This window comes from Agelaius phoeniceus, chromosome 6 (assembly GCF_051311805.1).
Source record: "Agelaius phoeniceus isolate bAgePho1 chromosome 6, bAgePho1.hap1, whole genome shotgun sequence".
Classification (NCBI taxonomy): domain Eukaryota; kingdom Metazoa; phylum Chordata; class Aves; order Passeriformes; family Icteridae; genus Agelaius; species Agelaius phoeniceus.
In genome coordinates this window covers 36,097,321-36,110,403 of record NC_135270.1, presented here as the reverse complement: position 1 = coordinate 36,110,403, position 13,083 = coordinate 36,097,321, and the positions used below count along the sequence as shown (strand labels likewise).

Sequence of the window (13,083 nt, the reverse complement as noted above, 5' to 3'; positions counted from 1 at the left end):
AAAACAAAAGAAGCTTCCCATGAACAAAGAATAGCCTATGAAATAAAGGCAAAACAAAAGAGACTGAACCTTTGTTTCTTTGTGGAGAATGTCTCTGACTTAAGAAAAAAGAAAAATAATGGAAAGCTTCTTTGATTGATTTTGCAACTAATAGAATAGAACAAAAGCATGCTAATTGCTTTAAAATAGAAATGGAGAACTTAATTCAAAATTGGCATAAACATGCTCAGCTTCTACTAAATTAGCACTGAGTGAAAACTGAATCTTCAGAGTGCCTCTCAACAAAAGTCTGTACATGAAAAAGCATAAACCAAGAACTATATGGTGCTCATGTTTCTATATTAAAAGCAAGGTTTACATTGTACTCTGTATTCCTTTATTACTCTGTACTATAGATTTCTCAATATGGTGATACTAAATATAGTATTGCACTAAACCTAAATTAGACTTCAGTAGATCCAGAGTAATTCAGGATTGTTAGGCCAGGGAAGATGACTGAATGAAATGTCCCATTGAATGAGATTTGGTCTTGCCCTCTTTCCATGTGCCTTAGAAGTTGTCATGCCAATTTCTTCAAAAGTGGTGGTAATACTTGCCTTAGCAAATTATTGTGAAACCTCCCTGTAATTGAAAATGCAAAGTATATAGAAATGTTCATGACATGAAGTTTGCTTTAAAGTTGCAGTGGAACATTCCCAGCAGGAGTGAGGAAAGGTCTTCATTGTCAAAAATTTCAAGTACATTTTCAGTATAGGGCAACCCTTTTTCATAATCATGGCACACAAATCAATATTGTTGTTCTATACAAGGTACCAAAATGAATAGTAGTAACACCAACTTCTTATCAGTAGTGCAATTTCTTCAGGGCTATTTCCAAGCTCCAGTGCTCTTCAGTACAGGAAGGTGAATAAGATGTCAATGGGATAGATTTAGAACATTTGGGGTCTGTGTTGTTTATAATATTTGCCAATTCTTGATTAAGCAGATCGACCTGCCCAGGCTTTCAAGGTCAGTGCAATTAGATAAGGATGTGAAAAAAGGTGAAGGAGCTGTTCTTGGAGATAATGTATAAGCAGTTGCAAAATGTTTCACCTGAATTTTAGAAGTACAGATCTCTGGAGTAGTGGGTGAAACAGGGTATTTACTGAATCTTAGCAAGATGGATTAGTTCAAAGAAAATGGAAAGATACAGAAAACAATTGACTCAGTAATTGAGTAGTAAAGTCAAAAAGCTACTGCTGCAGTATAGCCATATACTGTAGTCTCTTCAGCTTTTATAAATTAGAAAGGGCATGGCTGGGTCAGTACTTCACTCTGAGTTTAGAAATCTGAGTAACAACTAGTTGCAGCTTGAAGTAGATTTGGTAACATGCAAGTAGAATCTTCTGTGAGTCAATGTGAAGCCATACCATAAAAAAGGTATGTAATTTGTGGTGGGGTACAGCCTCATCTCTCTCTGTCAGGGGAAGGTATTAAATTCAGTTCTGGATAAATTTCATCTCTGGCTCATTATTTTGCTCCCTTATTCTGTGTTTTGCCTACACAGATTCCTGCTGAGTGCTATAAAGCAGTTACTGTATTTTATCCTGAAAGGATAACTACTTCTTTAGCTGTGACTTGAGAATTCTTCATTTGGATACTCATTTCACCAGGGAATGCCGGAATGATGATGTTTAACTTTAAGCTTCAGAGTTAAAAAATTGCAACTAAGCAGCCATTGTGAGGGCAGTAGTAATAACAGTAACAGCATGGAGTACTGAGTATTTTTTCCACATGATAATGTAGTCCCTATAAATTATAGGCTATGTGATTCAACACTTTAGCATTATGATTGGGCATTCTGTAATCACTGGAAGCTACTTAAATAGTAGAGCACGTAAAAAGAAAGGTGATTGCCATGAAATACTGTGTTAATTTCACATAAAAGGATGGTTAAACAGACTAAAATGCTGGTATGTGTGAGATCCGTTTATGAATCCAAGGGACTATGGAAGGAGAAATACAACAAATCAGGAAGAAGCAAGGAAAGTGCTGGCATAAGCTGAAATCATATGGGGCTGTAATACATGCTTTACACTTTATTACAATTTTCCAATTAGCTGACTGCTGGAAAACACCCTGGCTTAGTGTGGAAGCAGCACAGTTTGCTGTTGCTGCTGGGTGTTAGAATGCAGAGACAATTACGCCATATTGAGAGTGTTATGGACAAACAGAGCAGAACCACCCATGTAACCTTTTAATAATTAAAATTTTCTGCTTTTCTAAAATGCTTTCCAAGTGCTGCAGCAGGTTCAGGACCCTGTTCGTGTCTTGTGTGCTGAAAAAGTGTTAATGTTTTACATACTGTATATGGAAAAGCTTAATTAAAAAGTACTGTGAAAATGATATTGGTATCTTTTCTTCTCAGTCCCCACATGGGTCTGTAAAACATCTCTTTATGAATGGCTTAAGGATAATAAATATATTGTGAAAATTAAAGAAAAACAAATCCTTTTTTGCCACTGTTTATATCTCCAGTATTTACAAAGACTGAATCTTTGTGAGTCAGCCAAATGCTTTTCAGTCTTTCTCTTTCCCACTATGGTTTTTGATTCTCTGCTGTTTTCTCTTTCTTATTTCTAGTATAACTTTGAGACATAGCCCAAGGACAGCAAAAACCTCAGGTTGCTTAGTTCACCATGTTTCTATAACACCTTATGCTGATTTACACCCAATAAACATCTGGCTCTAGAATGACTAGTAACTGCTGTTGTCTGGAGACAGAAGTCAAAACAGAGCAGAGGGTTTTGTTTACATAATAAAATACTGGAGGAGTGAAAATAATCGAATAGTCTGAAATTTCTTTTTTAGGTGAGGAATAGAAAATCTTGATTCAGCTGAACTACTAGATATCTAAAGGGGTATATATGGTAGTTAGAAACTCATCAGTCTTCTGTCCAGTTAACAGCCTTGAGTATTACCTAATATAGAAAGTATGTGCCTGTGTTTTGCTAGAAAGGTCTGACTGATATCCATGCTGATAATGCAAATAGTGCAGAGTCAGTTATGTATTGTAGATACAAAGGTGCCTACTCATGTTAAAATGCATGTCTTATTACAATGTATGTCTTATTACATCAAAATCTTGGGAGCTGTGATTTCAGTTTATCAGGCAGCATGATTTTATATTAAATACTACTGCAAAAAATTGTATATTAAATTAGATGAAAATGTCAAAATTGGTAAGGAAGACAGACATAGCCAGGCATGGCATAAGCATTAATTATTTTACAAGCAGAATTATTTTAAAAATTATTTTAATGGAGTATTTTATACTCCATTATTTTGTTCATTTTGAAAGCCATCATGCTATCATTTTCACTCTCTTTGGCAGCTTTTAGGGTGAGGTTTTATCCAATTGATAATTGTAAAAATTTTGAATTTAATTGAATTTAGAAATAATTTAAGAATTGTGACCATAGTATAACATAATATATCAACATCATCAAAGTCTGATTCTAACTCAGTAAAAGCCATCATGTAGGAAAATTCTTAGTATCTAGGTAACTTTTTCCATCTTTATTCATAAAAACTTATACCTGGTAAGGTTCTAAAAATACCTTGCTTGAAACTTCATTGTGATATAAAGCCATATTCATATATGTTTAAAGGAACGATAAAATAAAAATTCCAATACTTTCATATATGATAAGTATATAATTACATGTCTGTATTGTACTGAATATATTCGCAAGTTTAAAATACTGTGTCTTGTGTAATCCTGTAATTCTACATTTGTATGTTTTTTAAAATAGGATACAAATGTATCCTAAAAATTCCAGAAATTATTTAAAACTGATATGAAATACAATTTTTTTAAAAAGAAAAATATCTTTTTAACCCCAAAGGTAAATATATTCAATCACACATAAACTACCTATTTATGTATTCAATTCATAATTAAAATATATTCTAACTAGCAACATATAAAAATTATATATGTATTATTTTAAAGATATTTAAAGGCATGTTCAATTGTAAACTTGACCTGACAAATATATACAGGAACGAATATATACGTGATTGAACATTTCCTTTCTTCAGCCAGTGATGCTTATTGACTCCTAATCTATTTTATGTAGTCTATTAATCACAAAGAGTGACCACCCTCACCAAAAAGAAATATTTTAGAGGCAAGTATTCAAAAGTAACAGTGCTAATATTAGTAGAAATCTGAATTTCATTGATTTAACTTGTTGTTTGTGTTTCCTTTGGTTTACTTGCATAAGGGTGCACCCTTATGCAAGAGTAATGTTGAGTTTGTATCTGCATTACCAGATGGTTACCAGAAATTCCTGCTCATGTTTTCTTTGCCTTGCATTGGTCTCTTACTGGTATCTGTAACATCACTTGTCAAATCATGCTATAAGCTGGCAGACATTGAATAAAAGAGAAAAGCCATGGAACTTCCAACAGGATGGAAAAAGAAGCTTAAAATCTTTTGTCCCCAACTCAAACCTGGGGACACCAGGCTGAGTGGTGTGAGTGGTGTGGTTGATACACCTGAGGGATGGGATTGCATCCCTGGGGAAGCTGGAGATGTGTGCACGTGGGAATCTCCTGAGGTTTAACAAGACCAGGTGCTGGTGCTGCACTTGGGTCAGGGCAAGCCCCAGTCTCAGCACAGGCTGGGCATGAACAGCCCCAGAGCAGCCCTGCCCAGAAGGACTTGGGGGTGCTGGTGGCTGAGAGGCTGCACATGAGGCAGCCATGGGCACTGCCAGCCCAGAGAGCCAAACGTGTCCTGGGCTGCATCCAGAGCAGCGTGGGCAGCAGGGCCAGGGAGGGGATTCTGCCCCTCTGCTCTGCTCTGCTGAGAGCCCACCTGCAGGGCTGCATCAGCTCTGGCTGCCAGCACGGGAAGGACAGGGAGCTGCTGGAGTGACTCAGAGGAGGGCCACCAAGATGATCAAAGGGATGGAGAACCTCTCCTACAAGGAAAGGCTGAGAGTGTCAGTGTTAAGCTTGAGAAGAGAAGGATTTGGGGTGATCTCATTGCATCCCTCCAGTACCTAAAGGAGGCCTTGTAGGAAGGTCTGGGACAAACTTTTTAGCAGGATCTACTGCAATATGACAAGGGGTAACAATTTTAAACAAAAAGAGGGTAGGTTTAGGTTAAATATTAGATAGTAGATATAAGAAATAAGTTTTTTTCAGTCAGGGTGTGAGACACAGGCATAGGCTGCCCAGAGAGTTGGTAGATGTCCCACCCAGGAAACATTCAAGGTCAGATTTGGCTGGGCTCTGAGCAACCTGATCCAGTTGAAGATGACCCTGCTTGCTACAGCAGGGCTGGACTATGTGATCTTTAAAGGTCTCTTCCAAACCAAACTACTATCTGATTCTATGATTGCACTCTGTTCTGTGTTGCTGGTGGATTCCTTTAGTCAGGACAGCCTCAGGGGAAGGATGTGAGAGATCCTTTACTGGCTGTCTTCCTCATCACACAGGAATGACTTAATTCTCCCTAAAGAAGATTGAGATGTGTTGGGATTTTCTTGAGGAAAATATGTGTGAGCATATCTTTTCCATAGAACTCACTCCTTTAACAGAGGTTAGGCTTACACCTCTATATCTTCAATAATGTAGTAACTTTACAGACCCTGCAAATCACAGTATGGAAACATTATAGTTTCAATAATATGTCGGTTTAGGTACAGCAGAAACACACAATCCTCTTCTTACAAACATCCAGAAATTTCCAGATTTAATTGAAAATTATGTTTCAATATATCACAGAGCCATGTAACTTTTTTTTTTCCAGAAGTCTTTCTCTTTCCAATTTAGCATGCATAATGCTTGTAAGTTGTATTCAGTGAAAATGAAAAGCTTTATGTTTCTGAGACTCATTTCTATGTAAATGAACTAACAAGCATGTGCACAGCAAAGCAGAGGCTATAAAAAGTAAAATGGAGTTTAGTTTACCAATATTTTGCAAGTGTTTTAACAGCTTGCACAATTAAGTTTGGAACTATGGTGAATTGGCTTTGTGTGTGTATTTTTGTCTGTTTGATTGACAAAATTTTTCCTTTGTTTAACTCTAATTACCTTTTTGAATTACTTTCAAGTTGGAGATTTGCATGTACTAGGCATCGTGTATCATTGCCATCCTGTATTGCATGAGGATATATCCATATGTCCAGTTGCTTGTCTGTCAGGAGCTGGGGAACAGAGAGAAAATATATGACACTATCAAAATCCAAACTACTGTCCAAGAAATCTAAGTCTGAAAAAAATTGCAATTCTCAGCTCCCTTCATTTTGAGGGAAAATTCTCAGATATGAAGAGATATAACTTCTGTCAGGCTGAGGATGGAACTAAAACAACTTCACATGCTTCTATGAGTGTAATCCTCTAGATTATGAGCTAATATCAAAAGCAGATATGAGACTCTTCTTTAAATAAATATTTTCATCCCCCTGTGTAAACACACTGAGAATATGAGAACTGCATCACAGCTCTCAAGGATTTAGGCTATGTAGCAGCTAAAGATGGATTCCTCATAACCAAATATAGATGCCTATGTATGACAGAATCACCCAGACTCCTCATTATTGAACAGAAAAGAAAAACATCTCATCCTATGTATAGACTTCTGAAGTAAACTGGAAAACTCTTTTCTAAACTTTTCTATTATGCTCTTGAAAGAGTGAGTGACTAGCTTGGATGAAACATTTGTACAGCGGATATCTGAGGTCCTGCGAGGTTAATCCACATTTATTTCTACATCTCACAGAGGCTTAGGTATAAGAAATACTCAGCTGTTTATACTGGCACAATATTAAGCTTGTGCCAAAAGTGGAATTTATGGAGAGAATATAACTTTAAAGTCAAGTAATATTAGGCACCTCTGTTGTCAAATGGGTAAGCAGGTGTTTGCTTGCCACATAAGCAAGCAGCAGTTTTTCTTTGCAGCCTTTTTAATCCATTCCATGCTTTGCTGTAGGCACTGAAGACCTCTTCTGGATACAATTCTGAATCTCCTGTGAAGTTTTTTATTATGTTTTTATTATCATTAATATGAAGAAAGATCATTTTTCCTGAGGTAAGTATCACTATTACTGTATTAGTAAAACAAAAAAGTTGAACAGATCAAGAATTAGCTGATAGGTATAAAAATGGTATCTTTCCAAATGCAACCTAAATGTATTTCTGTATAAAACTCAATGATAGCTTCTTTGACTGACTTAAGGATTGACTAAATGGCATGTACAGAAATGAAAAAAAAAAAACATGGCATAGAAAAAGTAAATGAAAAAAAATTGTGGACTAAAATAATTAGAAAAAATGTTTAACAAAGAAAGTCTAGAATTATATACCTAACCATAAGAAAGATAAGCCACATCTACTGCAGCTTGAAATAGTGGCTCAGAAAGTGTTCAAATTCATAATGGGTAGATAATTCAATGACAGCTCTCAAAATAAAGCCATAACACAAAACAATAATATAATATTGAATGTGTAAATAGAGACCAGTGAGTAGGGATAGGAACATTCATCCCTGTAGTTTGGTAAGATTGTATTAAAATGTTTTATGTGGTACTAGTGTTTGCATTTCAAAGTGGACACCAGTAGAAATACTGAGAAATAAAAAAATATTTTGCAGCAAGAAATGAAAAGAGATAATTCTGTGTAGTTTATTGAAGAGTTTTGAGAGTTGGTATGATTATACTGTATAGGTGTGGAGGGAGAAAGATGAATACCAAAGGACCATGTGGTGTAACAGGAGAAAACATAAAGATTTTCAATAGATCATGCGGGGCATATTGAAACTAAAAATGAGAAGAGAAGGGTTAATTAACTCCTGGAACAACCTAGTAAAGAGAATGCTGAATTCAGTGTCCTTTGAGGGTTTCTGTTAAAGGCTCTCAATCTTTGTAGAAGATAGTTGTTAGGTAGAGTGGTAGGTAGAAGATAGGAAGTGCAAGGTAGAGTGGAGAAATTTAGGGATCTCTGCTATGTATATTGTCAGATGAGATGATGAAAAAGGTTCCTTCTGATGTTAAGCTAATGGAATCTATTAATCTAGTTAAACATACCTAAAGCAAGGGATAATCATGTGCTCCTGAGAGAAACACATCTAAATTTTTACCCTGACAAGACTCCCTTCACATGTGTTGTGTCACAGCTGGCCTAATCCACCACAAGGGCAAATTGAAGAGTCTTATTGTATTGATAGCAAATGGAAAGTCTGGGAGTGATCAAGGAGGCTTTGTCTTTTGCAGAATGCTTATGCATTTTCAAAGCTTGTAATGAAACAAAATGCTTGACAGGACACTTGCCATGATGAAACTTGGCAAGCATGATTCAAGGACAAAGTGAAACCACAGAGTTTGGTGTGATGCATTTGTTGACATGTGACTGTTTCTTTCCAGCTACAGGATCAAAGCTCTTGCTCCAGTATGTGTGGTACAAGTTCTGCATTGCTTTTGGGAGGAACTGACTCTTCAGGAATCTGCGTCCCCCTTGGGAAAAAAAAGAAAGAAAACATCTCAGTTTTTTGGTGGGGCTTAGTTCAGACAGGAAGAGATAATGGTATTTTTCAGATTTATCTGCTGTGTGACTTTTTAATTTATCCTAAAATAAGGCTGCAGTCCTTGCTATAATGTATATATAAGTGATTCAGTGACACATGGCAGAAAATAACTTAATATCTTTAACTGAAAAATTGATCCCGGTTCCAGGGAGAACTTCTTCTTCTGTTAGCAGCATAAAAGTCTTTAGTTTATTCATGTATGTCCAATTGCATATATATAATAAACACATGTAAATAAGCAAATAGAACATTTTAGTATTTTCTTAAAAATTATTCTAAAATGGAAATTGTCAAATTTTTATTACATGGGACACTATATATAAATAACAGAGAAGTGTGTAAGAGATGTGTGAACAACATCTGCTTGGTACACAAGTATGTAAGCAGAAAATATCAAAGCCTATTTAAATTCTGTTTCTTATTCGAAAAAGTGGTTGGCATATTTTTTGTTGAATCTGTCACTAAATGATGTTTAAAAATTTACATGAATAAATATTTTACTAGAGCTCCTGAGAAATATTAGTTGTTAAATTGATGAAAAAATTCCACAACAGACTTATTAAATACTTCTAAAACTACATATTGTTTCAGGGAAGGTAAATACCAATTCTAATTGCTCTTTATGGTGTTTTCAAACATAGATTAAAGGCCAACAAACGTATTTCATCCTGATAAAGCTTCAAAGCAATTTACAGTTCATCTTGAAATGGGAAATCTTCAGCTTCTTTATTTAATCTTTTGTGCTTCCATTTTAAAATCATACCTGACTAGAAAGTGCATAGGGCCCTTTACCTGAAATTTAATCTACATGCAATGCAGTTTTTTTAATTAGAAATTTGCTTTTGCTTAAAGAGATGATAGAAAATACTTTGAAAAATGTTTTTTGTCTTAGTTCAAATTCTCTGGGAAACAGGAAATTTAGATTGAAAGCTGTAATACTGAAGACAACTCTAACCTTACTGAAATCCAAGGAATAGTAATAAAAGTTGCTTCTACTATTTCATCTACAGAATAAAGTTAAAAATTATTACAAGGAAAAATAGATTAATAGATAATATTCTAATGTAAAGATGAGCCTTAAATCTGATAAGCAGTTTATCTTTAAGATAAGCAGTATTTCATATCATTGTAAAAAAGATATTTTGCTGAATTTTGAAAGCCATTTTACAATAGGGTTTTGATACTAAGCAATTCAAAGAAAAGAGTCCCAGTAAATTTTAATATTGCTTAATAAAATTTGGATTTTATTCTGAGTTCTGAGAACCATTGTTTAGAAGATACATTCAAAATATGAGTAAGCACTTTAAACTTGACTGTGGTGTTGTCAGTAGTCTTTATCTTATCTTAAAATTTGCTTACCAGAATAGCTGTGACCATATTTCCTAACTTCTGTGCTTAATCTGCAGCAACTTTAAGTTTCTAACCAAAGGGTAGAGCTAAAGTGCATTTGTGTACTTGAACAAATGCTGAGCAGCATCCATCATTGTGCTAGTCACACAAAGGACATGTACATTTTGATTTCCCACTTTTGAATCATATGGTGAAACTTGCTCAATTTAAATATTGATGGAATTCTGTTGTTGTTATGGTAAGTCATCATAAAATAGAAGTTTCTTTTCCTTTGGTACTAATAATTTACTTTTGGTCGTTAGTTTTGAGTTGGATCAGCTTCCTAAAAGAGCTCACTCCCTAGGCTCAAAAATGTGAATATTAGCAGACTGGAGAGAGAGAGAAAGCAAAGAGGCTGAGAATAATGAAGGATAATTGTATCACAGAGTGTTGGATATAGGTGACATTAAGCTGAGATGGAATTACATGCTTTATTTCCTGTACTTAATAGAACCCATCTCTGATTCCATGTCAACACCCAGCATATGAGGACAGCTTGCTTTTTGCATAATGTAAATTATACATGACAATGACTTTAGATTAGGTGTTTTGTCATACACTTCTTTTTCCTTATGTTAGAAAAACAAATATTTACAACAGTAGAAGAAATTTTTCAGTCCCCTATGTCTGTTAGCTGAGAAAAAAGGGGAGAGGAAATTATTTCTTTATTTTCCTTTACTTCTCATGAGAGTGCACACTTTTGAGTAAAACAGAATTGGCTTCAGTGAAATACTTCAAGTCTTGGAAAATGGAATACTTCACATCTCATAAATTACTTCTCTGATCTGAAATAATTATATAATTCTTTCTTCAAAAAGAATGAATGCAGTAGGCTCTTGGATATTGGGCCAAGTATAGATGATAATAATTCTAAGATCTTGATATAGCCAAATAAAGAGTAATTAAGAAAGTTCCTCTGCTCTCTCTGCTATTTCATGATTAAAGAAATGATCTGTACATTGATAGAACATTATACTAATAATTTTTACTTTGGACAGCCAAAGAAGGTAATGGGATTTTAAAATTTCTACTTTCTATCAGAGTGAATGAGTAGTATGTTATCAGTACAACATCACATCATTTTGTAAAGCTAATAATATGAGCAACTTACTTCAGTAGAATAAAGCATGCAAGACCTTGCTTTTCTGTTTCATCGGATTATACAGTACCAAAATATAATGTATAATTAGATCAGAGCTTTTCAAGCAGCAAAAAGCAAATTTGTCCATTGACCCTGAGACTCATTTGGTTAGAGCTGGGTGCTAACAACTTCAGGGTTGTGCATTCAATCCAGTACAGACCTTTCACTTAGAAATTGGACTTGATGATCCTTGGGGATCTCAAAAGGATCACCTTTGCAACACAGAATATTTTTTGATTTTGTAATTTATTCTGCAATTTCAGGATAAATTAAACTTCCCCAGAAGTAACTCGGTTTAATGGTTTTATTTTACAATACTGTACATATATATATATACACTTTTTTTTTGTTTTAAATATCAAAATAGAGACAATAGTACTGGCACCATTTATCTTTCATGGAAGGAATGCACAAAAGTCCTTTTGCTTATTTTGCTTGACCTTACAACAGATGACCATCTGGATAACTACTGTACATGGTGCCAAAAAAGCTGTTAACCCCCCAAATAAATAAATAAATAAAATTAAAATGAAAATCTGCCAAGAGTGTGTAATCATAGGTCTCAGAGTCAAATCTACAAATACAGGTAAAATACTGATTGTCAAGAAGCTTATCTTGCATAATTGTCTTGTGCTAGGAGGGAGAACACCCCCACTGCTTGATGCTCCTCACTCACTTTATGCTCAGTGCACTTTATGCTCAGTTTTATCTAACTTTTACCTGACTGAGAGGGTGGGGTGGATTCTTTTCTTTCAATGCTGTATTATGGACAGATGATATAAACAGTAATTCAATCTCTGGCCTCATTTTGCTCATCAAGACAGTTCAATTCTCATGATTTCAGTTGGAATTGCAAGTCCTTGAAACCACTGAAAACCAGGCCATAATCCATCTGAACCTTGTCTGCTTTTCTGAAAGAATAAAACAAGTTAAAGTCAATGGGGTTGGTTCAGGGACAAGCTGCAGCTCTACAGAACTCCAGTACTGCAGCTGAAGGACTAGATGGACTTGATGATCACAAAGGTCTTTTCCAATCTCAGTGATTCTGTGATTCTGTGAAGTGCTGTAAAACTGTAAAATGTATTAAAGTGCATTTGTCTTGCTGGCTTTTGTAATTTTATTTGTACTATCCAGTTTCTCCTGTTCATTCTTTTCTGGGAATGGAAATAACAATTGCTGTCCTCTTTGAACACTGTTTTTTCCTGTATTTTTTTTTTGCAATTGAGTTGGAAAATGCAGTTTTTCAGTAAAAAACCTAGTTGTTCCCTCATATTTAATAGAGTAATCTATAAGAAGTAAAGATGTATGAAACAAATTTGTCTTCATTTTACTTTCACTATCTAATTATTACAGAATACCTGGTTGGAAGGAACCTCAAGGATCCTCTGTTCCAGCCTTTCTCTCTAAAAAGATGGTGTAGACAAGATAGTCCAGCACCCAGGCTGGCTGACTCTTTAAAAGTGCCCAATTTCAGGGAACTCATCACTCCCTTGGGAGATTATTCCAATGGCTGATTGTTGTCTTGGCGAAGAAGTTCCCTCTTGTGACCTGCCACAATCTCTCCAGGAGTAACTCATGGTTCCCTCTCAGGGCATCAAGTGGGTGCCTCAGTGTCCTGGAACAGAGTCACTTTTTGCCCTTCTGTTGGGTGCTACTGCTACAGTTTCTCCTTGCACACCTGGCTGTGGGTGTCTACAGCTGCTGAAGCTCCCTGTCTGCTTTTGCTTGCAATGCTGGAGGGTGTGGACAGAGGCAGAGTCCTACTTCTGTGGGTAGCACATTTCTTTACCCTTTCTAATCTAAGAAAAAACCTCAAGACTAAGAAAAACCCTCCTAAGGCATTAGATATCAGATGTCATGAAAACTGCTCTCCCTATTTCTTCAGTGGCAGGGAGCCCACAGATTACTCAGTGACAATACAGTGAAGCTTTTGAAAGGTATTTGATTTCACTGAATGGCACCTCTGCATTTTCTTATA

The 13,083-nt window shown here is 35.5% G+C and overlaps 1 long non-coding RNA gene across 3 annotated transcripts in view; it reads left to right on the top strand.

Annotated features, from left to right (window-relative positions):
• Positions 1–12,559, top strand: part of LOC143694370 (uncharacterized) — a 119,344-nt gene extending 106,785 nt beyond the window's left edge. For all 3 annotated transcript variants that reach the window (XR_013182828.1, XR_013182827.1, XR_013182829.1), the window contains 2 exons: positions 6,986–7,084; positions 8,415–12,559. This is a non-coding gene — a long non-coding RNA (uncharacterized LOC143694370). The remainder of the gene's footprint in view (positions 1–6,985; positions 7,085–8,414) is intronic.
• The last annotated feature ends 524 nt before the right edge of the window (positions 12,560–13,083 follow it).